The following is an 18,295-nucleotide window of genomic DNA, read 5'->3' as shown; positions in this document are numbered from 1 at the left end:
GGCCAAGTTTCCACTCACAAACAATAATTCACCTCAAGTGCCCACTCTGGCTGAGTAAGTAAGGACACCGGCCCAGCCCCGCCTGTTACATTACGTCAGCTTCCCAAATGGCACCCTATTCCCTACTTAGTGCACCATTTTTTAACCAGAGCCCTATGGGGACTCCCTATGGAGTAGGGTGCTATTAGGGACACAGCCTTCAACAATGGTTGAGGGGTTAGTCAGCCAAAGGGGACAACATTTGACTCTGGACTCCGCCTTTCTCTGAACTTCTCCTTTTTTCCGCAATCTGTTTTCCATTGATATCTTCCGTATTTATATTTGCACTGGCTCCAGTCTGCGGTGGGGCTGGAAAGTGTATTTCATTCAGGTCAGTGAACATTTTTACGTACCATAAAATATAGGACATATAAATAGTCTTGACTTGATTACCAACCGGGCAGCGAGGCAGAAAAGAAACCACCTGAGATTCTGAAATTCAGACTTTCACAAAATGATTTCCTATAAGCTCAACTTGATTATTTTTACCCAGCAACAGCCTCTTTGCACTCTATGAACTAACATGGTTTGGTACACAGTAGGTACACTATTCAAGTATGCACAGTGTCAATTAAATTAAATAGTTGTTTACACTGACATAGTTATTCAGATACTGAAACGTCACAGATATCACTGTGTGTCCTTATTATTTAAAGGAGGAGTCGGGGGCGGCTGGGCAGCTTCCTGGCAGAGGTGACATAGGGATACATTGGCAGTAAGTGGCGTAATTACAGATCGTTTTCACCGTGTTTAGCTGTTCATTTAGGCGTGGAGCTTGGCCCAATAAAAACCTGCCCCCCACTGCCTCTGCCCACTCAACCCCTTGGCAGCGCACCGTCACAGCCCCTGAAAAATAATTAACGACTTCCAAATTAATTATATGCCGAAAACCACCGAAATCCCATGTTTACTTGACACACAGCGTGGGCGAGCAGTGGAGTGGACATCATAGAAAAAATAACTTAATTGTGAGAGCAGTCTGATCTAGACCTGTATTCATAAAGTGTCTCAGAGTAGGAGTGCTGATCACAGCTCAGTTTGGCCTCATGGATCGTAATGAATAAGATTACATGGACCTGATCCTGGATCAGAACTCAGACAGATGGTTTATGAATACAGGCCCTGGGTCTATTGCCCAGAACAGAGGCACGTAGGGGGGCACAACGTGGGGCACAGAGGAGAGGATCCAATGGGAACTAGGTGGCCTTTCCCCCCCATCTCTTCCCTTTCACACAGGGGTCATTCCCCCGGAGAGAGGGCTGGAGGCTGGATGGCACGGAGAGGAAGAGAAACAGGCTAATACTGCCAGGCCCTGGGGCCCTGCTTCCTGACCGGGTGGGAGACCCTTGATACACACAACACACACCCCGCCCTCATACAGGTAATGGTCCTGACCACGCTGTTTCAATGAACACAGACCTTACAATAAAGAACAGTAGCAGTAAAAAAAATAGAGAGAGAGGAAGGGAAAAGGGTTAAAATAATTAGTTGGGGGAGAGTGACAGGTAGAAATAGACAGTCCATATAATCTACCCCTTAGCTGTAAGTATAATACATTGTCATTTCAGTGGCCTTAAGCAAATATACTATTCAACTAATCCTATGGCCAAATGAGACTTTAACGTTATACCAGATATAAAATGTGGGTTTAACTAACCCTTATCATCATCCAACATCAGATCAAAGTTTGTTATCCTCCAAGGTAACAGTAAATACAGGTAATTGCTCAGTTGAGCAAATTAAATTCTCAGCTGAGAGAGAGCGAGAGAGGCAGATACGGTCTGCATGATCCAGAACAGATGGATATGTCAGATATGCCCAGCCAGGCTTACTCAAATGCTTAGTGGTGAAGTAATGACCCCTGTGTGAGTCTCCCCCCTTTGCTCAGTGCTCCAATTATCCCTGGTCTTCTCCGCCTGGGGATAAGCAAGAGCCATGCACCCGTAATAGACGGACGGACAGAACCATTACCAAGCCATCACAAGAGGAAGGAATTTATAAAATAAGCTAAGAAGAAGCAGTGACTCTTTACTGTAATGAAATAATCAAAACTAGCCATGACCCACAGTAGCCCTTTATAACAACATTGTTGGGGCTTACTGAGTCAATCCACTCCCTGGTCATTGAGACTGCTCCTGGCTTTGATACAATACAGTAGTTATATCTCCTGGGATTATGGAGCAAAACAAATATAGTTTCAGTGTTGACCTCCTCTCTATTACTAGTTTATTGTTTACAATAATCCCAGGGAAGATGAAAGGGGCATACACTCTTAGAAAATAAGGTGCTGTCTAGAACCTAAAATGGTTATCTGGCTGTCCCCATAGGAGAACCCTTTAAAGAACCCTTTTTGATTCCATGTAGAACCCTTTATACAGATGGTTCTACATGGAACCCAAAATAGTTCTACCTGAAACCAAAAAGGGTTATCCTATGGGGACAGCCAAAGAACCCTTTTGGAACCCTTTTTTCTAAGAGTGTATAAGGACATGGATTGTCACCACATATTACACAATAATATAGACACAGAGGTCCCAATGTTTATGAAAGTATTTTCCTGCTACTGACGTGTCTTCACCTCTTGATGCAAATTCCATCAAGTCAGAGGTTGTCAAATGACAGTCCAAATGTCTGTTATGCAATTCACTTCCTGGTGACTGTCAGTGACCTCAGTGATTGGTCAGGATAAATGGAATAGATGGAGTTGATTGGTGAAAACAGGAAATTACACAATTTAATTGGTGGCGAAGGTGTTTTCCTTTGAGCAATTAACTAGTGACATCATGAAATGGTCCCATAAACGACTAACTGAATCACTGATACAGTCAGAACACAATCAGATCAAGTGTATTTTTGCTCAGAGGATAAATGCCAAGCCTTGAACCAAAGGCCACTAAACAAGGGAGGGTAATAGGCCTGAAAACTAAAAAACCTAATTTCTAGGATGACCAATGTTGAACTAACTGTTTTCCAATGCTTTCATTTTCTTTCCACTATTCCTGGAATATATTTTTTTTAATCTAATTGATTTATAAAGCCCTTCTTACATCAGCTGATATCTCAAAGTGCTGTACAGAAACCCAGCCTAAAACCCCAAACAGCAAGCAATGCAGGTGTAGAAGCACGGTGGCTAGGAAAAACTCCCTAGAAAGGCCAGAACCTAGGAAGAAACCTAGAGAGGAACCAGGTTATGAGGGGTGGCCAATCCTCTTCTGGCTGTGCCGGATGGAGATTATAACAGAACATGGCCAAGATGTTCAAATGTTCATAGATGACCAGCAGGGTCAAATAATAATAATCACAGTGGTTGTCGAGGGTGCAATAGGTCAGCACCTCAGGAGTAATTGTCAGTTGGCTTTTCATAGCCGATCATTCAGAGTATCTCTACCGCTCCTGCTGTCTCTAGAGAGTTGAAAACAGCAGGTCTGGGACAGATAGCACATCCGGTGAACATGTCAGGGTACCATAGCCGCAGGCAGAACAGTTGAAACTGGAGCAGCAGCACGGCCAGGTGGACTGGGGACAGCAAGGAGTCATCAGGCCAGGTAGTCCTAAAGCATGGTCCTAGGGCTCAGAAAGAAAGAAAGAAAGAAAGAAAGAAAGAAAGAAAGAAAGAAAGAAAGAAAGAAAGAAAGAAAGAAAGAAAGAAAGAAAGAAAGAAAGAAAGAAAGAAAGAAAGAAAGAAAGAAAGAAAGAGAATTAGAGAGAGCATACATAAATTCACACAGGACACCGGAAAAGACAAGAGAAATACTGCAGAAATAACAGACTGACACTAGCCCCCCGACACATAAACTACTGCAGGATAAATACTGTGAATGTATTTCTAATTCCCAACCAGGTCTAAACTGGTGCATGGATTACGGACAAGGAGGATCTTCTCACTGGTTATGGTTTAACTAATCTGGATTAGGTTTAACCTGATAATCTGGATTAGGTTTAACCTGATAATATGATTTAGGTTTAACCTGATCATCTGGATTAGGTTTAACCTGATAATCTGGGTTAGGTTAAATGGATAATATGGGTTTGGTTAAAAGGATCACCACACATTGATCCAGACCTGATGTTTACAGGTTAATGGTTATAGGAATATAGGGACCTTGTCAAAGGGCAAGACAAGTACAGGGCATTGGCATATCTTTCAACATGTCAGATTTAGTTTCTCTGCTTTTCAGCACTGGCATATCTTCCTCTCTTCTTCTCTCTCTGTCCCTCTCCCCCCTTTCTCTCTAATGCCTGCCATCCTCTGTGGTGTCTAACGGTTAATGGAAACTTTCCTCTCCCTCAGCATGTCACTTCAAGGGAAGGGTAGGGGTTTCCAGCCTTCCGCCAGCGACAGTAAATCACTCTGCCTTGCACCGTTGTCCACCAGGAAACTAAACCACCCTGCCTTGCACCGTTGTCCACAAGGAAACTAAACCCCCCTGCCTTGCATCGTTGTCCACCAGGAAACTAAACCACCCAGCCTTGCACCGTTGTCCACCAGGAAACTAAACCCCCCTACCTTGCACCGTTGTCCACCAGGAAACTAAACCACCCAGCCTTGCATCGTTGTCCACCAGGAAACTAAACCCCCCTGCCTTGCATCGTTGTCCACCAGGAAACTAAACCACCCTGCCTTGCATCGTTGTCCACCAGGAAACTAAACCCCCCCTGCCTTGCATCGTTGTCCACCAGGAAACTAAACCACCCTACCTTGCACCGTTGTCCACCAGGAAACTAAACTCCCCTGCCTTGCATCGTTGTCCACCAGGAAACTAAACCCCCCTGCCTTGCACCGTTGTCCACCAGGAAACTAAACCCCCCTACCTTGCACCGTTGTCCACCAGGAAACTAAACCCCCCTACCTTGCACCGTTGTCCACCAGGAAACTAAACCCCCCTACCTTGCACCGTTGTCCACCAGGAAACTAAACCCCCCTACCTTGCACCGTTGTCCACCAGGAAACTAAACCCCCCTACCTTGCACCGTTGTCCACCAGGAAACTAAACCCCCCTACCTTGCACCGTTGTCCACCAGGAAACTAAACCCCCCTACCTTGCACCGTTGTCCACCAGGAAACTAAACCACCCAGCCTTGCACTGTTGTCCACCAGGAAACTAAACCACCCCGCCTCGCACCGTTGTCCACCAGGAAACTAAACCCCCCTGCCTTGCAGGGGCTCTCTGGTAATGCATAAGAGAAAAGGCATTCTGGGATGGTACACAAGTCCTTCTCCATGTCACTAGAGATTTGTCATCTAGACAAGTATTTGTTTTGGTGGTGACAAATACGATGACACATACGGAATTGTGTAAAAAAAAAAAAATCTACTGACATGTACAGATACCTCTGAATTGTCTGTCGCGAAGAACAGGCTACTTTTGTTGATTTTCAGTTCCAGTACAGAGTTTTGGTAAATGTCCATAAAGACAGGCTAGCCATTAGCCTTGACTATGTCAAATTCCACCCGGATCTCCAGTATGTGCGAAACCAAAGAAACAGTCTGGTTTTTGTTTCACAAGAGGAGGAAAGTGTCCTGCCAGTGGTACCACATGCCCATTATATGAGAAATACAGCGCTATAAAAAAAACTGGACCAAGTTAGACAGAGATAATATACCCTGGACCAAGTTAGACAGAGAGAATACACCCTGGATCAAATTAGACAGAGAGAATACACCCTGGACCAAGTTAGACAGAGAGAATACACCCTGGACCAAGTTAGACAGAGAGAATACACCCTGGACCAAGTTAGACAGCTGGACCAAGTTAGACAGAGATAATATACCCTGGACCAAGTTAGACAGAGAGAATATACCCTGGACCAAGTTAGACAGAGAGAATATACCCTGGACCAAGTTAGACAGAGAGAATACACCCTGGACCAAGTTAGACAGCTGGACCAAGTTAGACAGAGAGAATATACCCTGGACCAAGTTAGACAGAGAGAATATACCCTGGACCAAGTTAGACAGAGAGAATACACCCTGGACCAATTTAGACAGAGAGAATACACCCTGGACCAAGTTAGACAGAGAGAATACACCCTGGACCAAGTTAGACAGAGAGAATATACCCTGGACCAAGTTAGACAGAGAGAATATACCCTGGACCAAATTAGACAGAGAGAATACACCCTGGACCAAGTTAGACAGAGAGAATATACCCTGGACCAAGTTAGACAGAGAGAATATACCCTGGACCAAGTTAGACAGAGAGAATATACCCTGGACCAAGTTGGACAGAGAGAATATACCCTGGACCAAGTTAGACAGAGAGAATACACCCTGGGCCAAATTAGACAGAGACAATACACCCTGGACCAAGTTAGACAGAGAGAATATACACACATTTGGCGTTGATGCTGAGTGGAATTAAAAAAAAACATTTACATCGATTAAAAGGTATGACAGTTAAGATGATTTTTCCACTGCTCGTAATTCATTAGTGCAGCTTTCAAATAAACCCTCTGTTTCCCGTATTCAGTCTACAGAGTTTCTTTGTTGTCGTGTCTTTGGCTATGCCGGATTAAGTGATATGACATGCTAACCTATAAAATTCTTTCTCTGTAATTAATATTACCTGATTAAGCTAATCATGTAAATGTAATTAACTAGAAAGTCGGGGCACCACGGAGAACGTTTATAGAGCCGTTATCTTCCGAATAAACTCTTAAAAGACTTAGTAATCTTTTACATCGATAGCCGTCATCTTAATCATCTTATTTTCTGTCTCATAATGAAAGTTGTAAATTCTTGGTTATCTTCACGAACCCTGGCTAACAAGTTGAATCAGCAATACAAAATTGGGTTTAACTATTTATTTACTAAATACCTAAACTAATCACACAGAATTACAAATACACAGAATACAATGATGTCATACAGAAAACATCCCTGGTGGACGGAACCTGTATGAAAGCTGGTTACACAAAGGAAAGGGGGTTGGGCTTGAATGAAAGAGCGGAAAGACTTAGGAACAAAGAAACAGCAGCTATGCTATCGTAAATACATTATCTTATGCATTACTAAATTACCGCCCATTTGGAAAAGGAAAATGCAATAAATATTTACTCTGAGCTGCGCTTCGGTAGATTGGTCGTAGATGCTGGCCGGGTTGGCCAACAGATCTTCCTGTCCTCGGAAGAATGTCTCTGGTGGTAAATTGGATACGTGGTATTCGTCTGTTTGTTAGACTGGATCCGTCGTCCGTCCTTTCCTAGCCCACGTCTACAGCGGCCGCTGCTACCTCAACGGCTAGGAAGTATCACTTCTGTAGTGAATAAGCTCAAAGTTCATACCATTCGCCACCAAAGCTCACGCCGAGGTTGGCTTAGTTCTGTACTTGACGTGTGTCCTTCTAACGTAGAGGCTGCAGACCTCACGTACTGGAACATATGGTTATCTTTTCGTCAAAGGCTTATATAGTGGAGAGGGGGAAGGATGTGTTTCATCGTTTATAACCCCTGTCTCTTCACAGGGGTGGGCCACTGATCAAGCAGGGCACTTTCCTTATGAAAACCCAATTCTCTCATTTGGAAGCTAAAATTACATTTAATCTCCTAACAAACAATTTCAATATCAAACATTTCAATTGCATAACAATTCCATGTGACTCTGATAACTAGAGGGTGTATACTTTCCCAGGTACAGTTTATGTCGTCCTGTCATCAGTCATAATGTCTCAGATGACAACCGAACTGACATCCATACTCATTACGTTCCAAAGCATATTTCCAACTGGTTTTATTACCAAAATATGGTTCCTTTCCCCATTTGTTTGATGTTCCCAGACTCTCTATATTTAACAGGACAGCAGTCCTTCAGGACAGCAGTCCTTCAGTAGGGTCAGAAAGAGAGGGGAAGGGAAAAAGGTATTTATGGGGGGGTCATAAACCTTACCCACAGGCCAACGTCATGACATTGTCCAGGTTAGACACTTCAGTTTAGTAGGGTTTAGAAGAGGGAGTGTTGTGAATAGTATGAGAACTTGTTTATTGGTGCCTTTCCTGCTATTCATAACACATTTTAGGAGGGCCGTCACAATGTGTGGATACTAGTGTAGAATTGTGGCCCCTTGCGCCGTCGTAGAAGGCCTTTTTTAATAGCGCATGGTTTAGAACGCTTCAGGAAAGCGGTCACGTGTGCTTGCGAGGCAGAGGTCCTGAGTTCAAGTCTCGGTATGAGCTGAATCTGGAGGAAGTGGTACTCAGCAAGCAAGCAGCGTGACATCTTTTACACTAGCAATCTAGACTCACACAGTGAAATGTACAGTAAATGCACTCGTAAGCACACAGAGTTAATAGAGAGGCCAGCAATGGGTTACTGTGAAGCTTCTAAACAACAAAATGTCCTTCCTCAGCCCAAATGGACCTATAGCTACATTGAGCCAGTTTCAGGCATCTACAAACACAGCCTAGTTAAACAGGCCCAAATTAAATAGTTCAGTTTAGGAAGTGGACACTTGTAGCCCAGTTAGAATGAGTCCAGAATGTAGCCAGAGATAGTGGATATTACTCTGTGCTGTAGCCTAGATAGAGATTTGTCATAGCTTTAGCTCCAGTAGCCCAGTTACAGAGAGACCCAACACAGTCAGTCTCTCCAAACTGTCAAAATGACAGAGCTTTGTCCAAATAAGTAATGCTAATGTACTAACGTGATAATGTTCACAGCTACTCTAGCGTCGGCGCCTTCCAGTTTAATCCCCGCTGTCAAACAAGAGCCTGATAGCTGTCAAACGTATGCTAGCAGTGAGGGAAATACACAGAGCCTTTCGAAACACTCCTTTCATATGAGGGAGACGAAGAGGAGTCTTGGAACAGCTCCTGGAATAAGGCTGCAAGTCATCAGCTGTGGCTATTAGCTGCCGCTGTGGCTATTAGCTAGCTCAGTGTTGATACTCTTATGCCATTTCAGTGTAGGTGCCACTGTGGAAATGGAATGAACAGTGTACTATAGACTAGGCATGGACTGTATGTTAGATTCATCAAAGGAATAGGAATACAGATAGAAATCCTACATCTGCTCCACCTTTATGAGCTTTCACAGAAATAATCATGATGTTGATTGCCATCATTGTCTGTACAGTACAATCACCACCATGCAATGGCTCCAAAGGCTCTGTTGGTTGGATCATGATAACACCAGGATTGTGGGCTATGTACACAGGGCACATATTATGAATATGTGGCTTTGGACTAAAGCATCTACTAAATTAATACCACCATGATCATAACCATAGTCATCACCATCATCATCATCATCATCATCATCATCACCATTATGACCATCAGACCATCATCATCATCACCACCATCACCATTTTGACCATCAGACCATCATCACCATCACCATCATCATCATCATCACCACCATCATCATCATCACCACCACCATCATCATCACCACCATCACCATCACCACCATCATCATCACCATTATGCCCATCAGATCATCATCATCACCATCATCATTCCCATCACCATTATGACCATCATCACCACCATCATCACCACCATTATGCCCATCAGACCATCATCATCATCACCATTATGACCATCATCACCATCACCATCAGACCATCATCATCCCCATCACCATTATGACCATCATCACCATCATCACCATCAGACCATCATCATCCCCATCACCATTATGACCATCATCACCATCATCACCATCAGACCATCATCCCCATCAGCATCCCATCACCATTATGACCATCATCACCATCAGACCATCATCATCATCAACCTCATCACCATTATGACCGTCATCACCATCATCACCATCATTCCCATCACCACCATCATCATCCCCATCACCATTGTTACCATCAGACCATCATCACCATCATCATCATCCCATCACCATTATGACCATCATCACCATCACCACCATCATCATCACCATTATGCCCATCAGACCATCATCATTCCCATCACCATTATGACCATCATCACCATCACCACCATCATCATCACCATTATGACCATTATGACCATCAGATCATCATCACCATCACCATTATGACCATCAGACCATCATCATCCCCATCACCATCAGACCATCATCATCCCCATCACCATTATGACCATCATCACCATCAGACCATCATCATCCCCATCACCATTATGACCATCATCACCATCAGACCATCATCATCCCCATCACCATTATGACCATCATTCCCATCACCACCATCATCATCCCCATCACCATTGTGACCATCAGACCATCATCACCATCATCACCATCATCATCCCCATCACCATTATGACCATCAGACCATCATCATCATCATCACCATCACCCTCCTCCTCCTCTTCCTATTCCTCCTCCTCCTCCTCTTCCTCCTCATTGCCCTGTAATGTGCCAGATCCCTGGGAGTCGGTCCATCTGTATGTAGGTCAGAGGCAGAGGCAGCGATGGGTCTGAAACTAAGGGAAAGCAGAGCCTGGGTTCCGGCGGAGCCTTGTGCATTGTACCTGCTCATCCATAATGGATGAGGCTCCAGCAATAATAGATGAAGGTGGTGAGTAATCTGAGAAGGTGGTGGGACACAGAGACACAGAGACTGGCTGGCCTCCTTTTCCCCCAACCATTCTCAGAACACAGTGCCCGGAACACGACTCCTGCCCGGACACGCCACATCAAAAACAAACAAGAAGGACACTAATAAATCTTTATTGGAGAACAACAACAGGTATCGGCCATTACCTGGTCCCTTGTGCAGGAGAGTAATGGTGGAAAAATTGTAATAACTAGAAGGCAATGTCCTCATAGGAACCCACATGAAAAAATACTACAGCTTACTACAGAATACTACAGTACCTACTACAGAATTCCATAGTAAACTGTAGTATACTGCAGAATACTATACTACACACTGTAGTATCCCTCGATCATGTGTACAGGGGCGGTTCTGGGGGGGACAGTGCCCCTGTGGCAACAATTTTGGACCCCCTTGTGGACCCCTAAATGTGGAGTATGAAATAATTTTTACATAACTAATTTTTGCTATCGTTCTTTTTTTACATCCGTTATTAGACAGTGGCAACGCGGAACACTAATGATTATGAACATGGTCTTTTGCCTGCTAATGTCTGCAATGCAGTGAAGAAAACAATATGACAACAATAACGTCTAATGTAACTGGCCCCTCTAACAGTACAACTGGCCCCAGCTTGGCACCCCCAGTTGAAATGGTCTAGAACCGCCACTGCATGTGTAGTACTTACTTTAGAATGTTGTAGTATAGTGTAGAATACTTTAGTAAATACTATAGTAATGTTTGCAAAAACACAACACTTTTTTTTACTATTGTAAATACTACAGTATTTCGTTTGCATATAGCCTGCCCATTCCCCTCCCCATAACCCAATTTGTGCCACTCATAAGTGAGAAACCTACATGCCAAGTATAGACCATATATTGTGTTCCCTACATTTTATAGAAAAGAGCAGAAGCTCTGAACTATCTGTTCAGATCCCAGTCCTATCTACCTCCGGAATATTTGCTCTTTTAGTATTTCTCAAGTAAGTTTCCTCAAGGAGAAAGCCTCCACTTCTATGTCATAGATAATAAAACAAAAACTCTACAGTAAAAACTACAGGAATGTACGAAAAAAACACTACAGTAGATATTAAAGTATACTACAATCTGCAAAAACACTACAATAATTACTGTAGTATACTACAATCCGCAAAAACACTACAGTAAATACCACAGTATACTACAGTTATTTTATTACAGTATTTATACTATTGTTAACTGTAAATACTACAGTATAATACCGTAAATACTACAGTGGATACTATAGAATCTACACCATAGTATACTATGGTATTTTTTCATGTGGAATTGCATAGTGCAAATATTGATTTAATTAGATTACCAATGATTAGTCATACTAACGGGCAGTATCTTTTTATGTTTTATTTTTCATTCAGTTGTTTAGTTTAGTTGAATGTGCAAATGTACACTTGACTAGTAGTACCCTAGTATTGTCCTTATAGACAAGGTCAGCAGTTTTTCCTGGGCAGGTGGCCAAGTGGTAAATCTCTCTGGCCTTGAGTATGATTTATTTACATCAACGTTAGTCATTAGGGCCAGGAGTTTAGACCACGTGACCTGACTAGGAACAACTCTGAGCCCTACTTATGGACCTTGATGACCTTCTGCTGTCAACAATGAGATCTGAGCCAGCTGCCCTGACATAGCAGTAATGTACTAGTCTTACAGCTGTCCTGACATAGCAGTACTGTACTAGTCTTACAGCTGTCCTGACATAGCAGTACTGTACTAGTCGTACAGCTGTCCTGACATAGCAGTACTGTACTAGTCTTACAGCTGTCCTGACATAGCAGTACTGTATTAGTCTTACAGCTGTCCTGACATAGCAGTACTGTACTAGTCTTACAGCTGTCCTGACATAGCAGTACTGTACTAGTCTTACAGCTGTCCTGACATAGCAGTACTGTACTAGTCTTACAGCTGTCCTGACATAGCAGTACTGTACTAGTCTTACAGCTGTCCTGACATAGCAGTACTGTACTAGTCTTACAGCTGTCCTGACATAGCAGTACTGTATTAGTCTTACAGCTGTCCTGACATAGCAGTACTGTATTAGTCTTACAGCTGTCCTGACATAGCAGTACTGTACTAGTCTTACAGCTGTCCTGACATAGCAGTACTGTACTAGTCTTACAGCTGCCCTGACATAGCAGTACTGTACTAGTCTTACAGCTGTCCTGACATAGCAGTACTGTACTAGTCTTACAGCTGCCCTGACATAGCAGTACTGTACTAGTCTTACAGCTGTCCTGACATAGCAGTACTGTACTAGTCTTACAGCTGTCCTGACATAGCAGCACTGTACTAGTCTTACAGCTGTCCTGACATAGCAGTACTGTACTAGTCTTACAGCTGTCTGGATCCATATCTTCTGAGACTGCTGAAGTCCTAACTCAAAGCTACGCTTGGAGCTTCCTACATCACACTCTTATCATGACCAGCACTTTGACAAGCCAGTAGTGACACATGGGCCATGGTGAGAGGAAGGGGACATGTGGGCTCTGGTGAGAGGAAGGGGACATGTGGGCTCTGGTGAGAGGAAGGGGACATGTGGGCTCTGGTGAGAGGAAGGGGACATTTGGGCTCTGGTGAGAGGAAGGGGACATGTGGGCTCTGGTGAGAGGAAGGGGACATGTGGGCTCTGGTGAGAGGAAGGGGACATGTGGGCTCTGGTGAGAGGAAGGGGACATGTGGGCTCTGGTGAGAGGAAGGGGACATGTGGGCTCTGGTGAGAGGAAGGGGACATGTGGGCTCTGGTGAGAGGAAGGGGACATGTGGGCTCTGGTGAGAGGAAGGGGACATGTGGGCTCTGGTGAGAGGAAGGAACAATAAAGCAGATTGGGACCGTTCGATCTCCTGTCCTCCTGTCCTCAGTCCTCTCCCAAGACCAGTCCAAATTGAAGGTGTGTGTGGGGGGGCCCCAATAGGTCAGCCTCCACCATCCCCCTCCTCCCTCCCCCTCTGCCTCCGTCCCATAAAAAACTCCATCTATTTAATTAACACGATCCACACTTCTAAATGCCCATCGATTTTGGAAGCACATAGGCGATGTCATTGCAGAGTGGGCAAGGTGGGCCGATGCGTCAGTAAAGCAAGCCGGGGTGAAAATAAACGGATTTCCATCATACTTTGTGTGATTATATAGGTGGCAGCAAGATGTGTAAACCTGCCAGCCTGGGAGGAAATCGATTGAGAATTGGCAGCACGATAGGATGCATCAATCACGACTCTGCTGTTTATGGGTGAGAGGAAGAGAGGGACCGCAAGAGAGAGAGAGAGAGCGAGAGACATAGAGAGAACATGGAAAATAAAGGACAGTTAGATAAATACATGAACACAAATAGAGCTCTCATTAATAAAAGCTTTGATAGCCTCTTGATGTTGAGCTTCAAAAGTGGAAAGAGGGGGAGAGCGGAAGATGTGTCAGATGGGGGAGATGACAGAGCGAGGGATTAGGAAAGGGCAGAGGCTGGATGCATCCTGTGGCTGGAGTTGCCAGCGGTGTGTCCCCAACATGGGGCTTACTGGGGGTCCTCTGAACAAATCGAGCCCCAGGATCTGAGGCCTAGGCTGGGAAAGTCCAAGGGGTGCCCATTTTGTTTTTTGCCCTAGCACTACACAGCTGATTCACAACTAATCAACTAATCATTCAGCTTTGATCGTTTGAATCAGCTGTGTAGTATTAGGGCAAGAAACAAAAACTGCACCCCTTGGGATCCCGAGTTCGGGAAACGCTTCCCTAACCCCTAACCCGTACCTCAACCTCAACCATAACCTTAAAACAAAATCTAACCTTAACCCTAAACCTTAACTCTAATGATAAACACTAAACCCCCTAGAAATAGCCTTTTTCTTTGTGGGGACCGGCAACATGTCCTAACTCCTAAACATTAAATAGCATTTGTCCTCATGGGGAAGTGGGGAATGTCCCCACGAGGGATACTTTTATTTGTTTTACTATCCTTGTGGGGACTTTAGGTCCCTACAAGGATAAGAAGAACCAACCCCCGACACACACACATTCTCTACCCCTCCCCACCTGTTATCATAGCCAGGCTACTGTCAAACATCCTTACCTTCTGACCATGTGATAACACTATTCTGTCCCTGCGCTCCACTGTTGATAATGCGGGCCCATAAAATTAAATTGCGTTTGCACACACATTCATTGCCATGCAATGTCATGGGAGATGGGAGGAAATGGGGAAGAATAAAGCAGAGGGGAACCATTCTATTTCCTGACCACCTGTTCTCTCCCAACCCAGCCCAAATTGAAGGTGTGTGTGTTGTGGGTATGTGCACTGCGGTTGTGTGTGTGTGTGGGGGGGGGGGGGACCCCTCCCTGGATCTCTCCCCCTCTGCATCCCTCCCTCCCCTCAAAAATTCCATCTATTTAATTAAAACGTTCTACACTTCTAAATGCCCATCGATTTTGGAAGCACCTAGGCAATGTCATTTTAGCGAGAGAGTGGGCAGGGTGGGCCGACGCCTTAGAAAAGCAAGATGGGATGAAAATACTTTGTGTGATTATATAGGTGGTCTGGCAGCAAGACATGTGAACCTGCCAGCCTGGGAGGAAATCTATGGAGAATTGGCAACACAATAGGACCCATCAATCACGACTCAGCTGTTTCTGGGTGAGAGGGAGAGAGAGAGAGAGCGAGAGAGAGTGAGAACAGGGAAAATAAAGGACAGATAAAAAATAAAATAATTCACAAATACTTTGATAGCCTCTTGATGTTGAGCTTCAAAAGTGGAAAGAGTGGGGATATTTGTGTGCACGTGTGTGTTAGTGTGTCTGTGTGCACGTGTGTGTGAGTGTGTCTGTGGGCACACGTGTGTGTGTGTGTGTGTGTGTGTGTGTGTGTGTGTGTGTGTGTGTGTGTGTCTGTGGGCACACGTGTGTGAGTGTGTCTGTGGGCACACGTGTGTGTGTGTGTGTCTGTGGGCACACGTGTGTGTGTCTGTGAGTGTGTCTGTGGGCACACGTGTGTGTGTGTGTGTGTGTGTGTGTGTGTGTGTGTGTGTGTGTGTGTGTGTGTGTGTGTGTGTGTGTGTGTGTGTGTGTGTGTGTCTGTGGGCACACGTGTGAGTGTGTCTGTGGGCACACGTGTGTGTGTGTGTTTGGTACAGTCAGACGGGGGAGATGATAGACAGGGATTAGGAAAGGGCAGAGGCCGGATGCATCCTGTGGCTGGAGTTGCCAGTGGCGTGTCCCCAACATGGGGCCTACAAGGGGTCCTCTGAACTAATCGAGCTCCAGGACCCAATTTTTCTAAAGTTATCTATCCAGATTTTGGCTATCAGATAGGATTAAATGCATAGAAATAGAATGGATAGAACGGGTTTGTGGCAGCACAACCGCAGACCACGTGTATGGTGTCGTGTGGGCGAGCGATTTGCTGATGTCAACGTTGTGAAAAGAGTGCCCCATGGTGGCGGTGGGATTATGGTACGGGCAGGCATAAACTATTGACAACGAACACGATTGCATTTTATCGGTGGAAATTTTAATGCACAGAGATAACATAAAGAGATCCTGAGACCCATTGTCTTGCCATTCATCCGCCGCCATCACCTCATGTTTCAGCACGGTAATACATGGCCCCATGTTGCAAGGATCTGTACACAATTCCTGGAAGCTGAAAATGTCCCCAGTTCTCACCAGACATATCACCCATTGAGCATGTTTGGGATGCTCTGGATCGACGTGTACGACAACGTGTTCCAGTTCCCAGCAATATCCAGCAACTTAGGACAGCCATTGAAGAGGAGTGAGACAATATTCCACAAACCGCAATCCACAGCCTGATCAACTCTATGTGAAGGAGATGTGTCACTCTGCATGAGGCAAATGGTGGTCACACAAGATACTGACTGGTTTTCTGATCCACGCCCCTACCTTTTGTTTAAGGTATCTATGATCAACAGATGCCAACAGATCTGTAGTTCCATCATGTGAAATCCATAGATTAGGGCCTACTTTATTTATTTCAATTGACTGATTTCCTTATATGAACTGTAACTCAGTAAAATCTTTGAAATTGTTTCATGTTGTGTTTATATTTTTGTTCAGTGTATATCTGGGGTCAACCGTCTGTAGGGTCTATATCTCAACATACCTGTGGGATGGAAGTGCTCAACCCCCTCCTGTACTCCCTGTTCACCCATGACTGCGTGGCCACGCACACCTCCAACTCAATCATCAAGTTTGCAGACGACACAACAGCCTACAGGGAGGAAGTGATAGCCCTGGCGGATTGGTGCCAGGAAAATAAGCTCTCCCTCAATGTCAACAAAACGAAGGAGCTGATCATGGACTACAGGAGACAGCAGAGAGAGCACGCCCTCATCCACATCGATGGGGCCGCAGTGGAGAGAGTCAAAAGCTTCAAGTTGGTTGGCGTGCACATCACTGACAACCTGAAATGGTCCATTCACACAGACAATGTGGTGAAGAAGGCACATCAGTGCCTCTTCAACCTCAGGAGGCTGAAGAAATTCTGCATGTCCCCTAAGAACCTCACTAACTTCTACAGATGCACCACTGAGAGCATCCTATCAGGCTGTATCACCGCCTGGTACAGCAATTGCACCGTCCGCAACCGCAGGGCTCTCTAGAGGGTGGTGCAGTCAGCCCAACGCATCACCAAGGGGACACTGTCTGCCCATCAAAGCTGTGACCTTGAGACTACTAAACAGCTTCTATCTCCAGGCAATCAGACTGGTAAACAGTCACCACTACCCAGCCTCCACCCCGTACCATGCCCTGAACCTTAGTCACAGTTACTAGCCGTCCTCTACCCAGTACTCTAACCTGCACCTTAAAGACTACTTTGCCCTATGTACATAGAGTTATTGAACACTGGTCACTTTAATAATGTTTACATACTGTTTTACCCACTTCATATGTATATACTGTATTCTAGTCAAGCCTCATCCTACCTACAGTGCCTTCAGAAAGAATTCACATCCATTGACTTTTTCCACATTTTGTTGCGTTACAGCCTGAATTTAAAATGGATTAAATTGAAATGGTGTGTTACTGGCCTACACACAATACCCCATAATGTGAACGTGGAATTATGCTTTTAGAAGCTGGTTGAGAGAATGCCAAGAGTGTGCAAAGCTGTCATCAAGGCAAAGGGTGGCTACTTCGAAGAATCTAAAATCTAAAATACATTTTTATTTGTTTAACACTTTTTTGGTTACTACATGATTCCATATGTGTTATTTCATAGTTTTGATGACTTCACTATTATTCTACAATGTAGAAAATAGTAAAAATAAAGAAAAACCCTGGAATGAGTAGGTGTGTCCAAACTTTTGACTGGTACTGTACAGTATATATATATTTCGGACTATGACATTGCTCGTTCTGACATTTCTTAATTTCTTTCTTTTTACTTTTTTGATTATGTACGTATTGTTTTGTATTGCTAGGTATTATTGCTTCACTGTTGGAGCTAGAAACACAAGCATTTCACTACACCTGTGATAACATCCACAAATCTTTGTAAGCAACCAATACACTTTAATTTGATTTGATTTGGCTGGAAATTATTAGCTGGTAATCCATTGTCAGAGTATGGTCACATCCATCATATAGCTGGACTAGCACTGAGCATAATGGGATCCTATGTCTAGTAAGTGAAGCATAACAGTAGGAATCCAACATTGTTGAATGCTGATAGTTCA

The 18,295-nt window shown here is 44.4% G+C and overlaps 1 long non-coding RNA gene across 1 annotated transcript; it reads left to right on the top strand.

Annotated features, from left to right (window-relative positions):
• The first annotated feature begins 325 nt into the window (after window positions 1–325).
• On the top strand, window positions 326–6,504 carry LOC123743789 (uncharacterized). Its single transcript, XR_006770676.1, has 2 exons — window positions 326–1,420; window positions 4,331–6,504. It is a non-coding gene; the product is annotated as an uncharacterized lncRNA (long non-coding RNA).
• Window positions 6,505–18,295: the final 11,791 nt, after the last annotated feature.

Source organism: Salmo salar, chromosome ssa07 (assembly GCF_905237065.1).
Source record: "Salmo salar chromosome ssa07, Ssal_v3.1, whole genome shotgun sequence".
In the NCBI taxonomy this organism is placed as follows: domain Eukaryota; kingdom Metazoa; phylum Chordata; class Actinopteri; order Salmoniformes; family Salmonidae; genus Salmo; species Salmo salar.
Note: the sequence above shows the minus strand (reverse complement) of the source record. Positions and strands in the feature narration are given on the sequence as shown.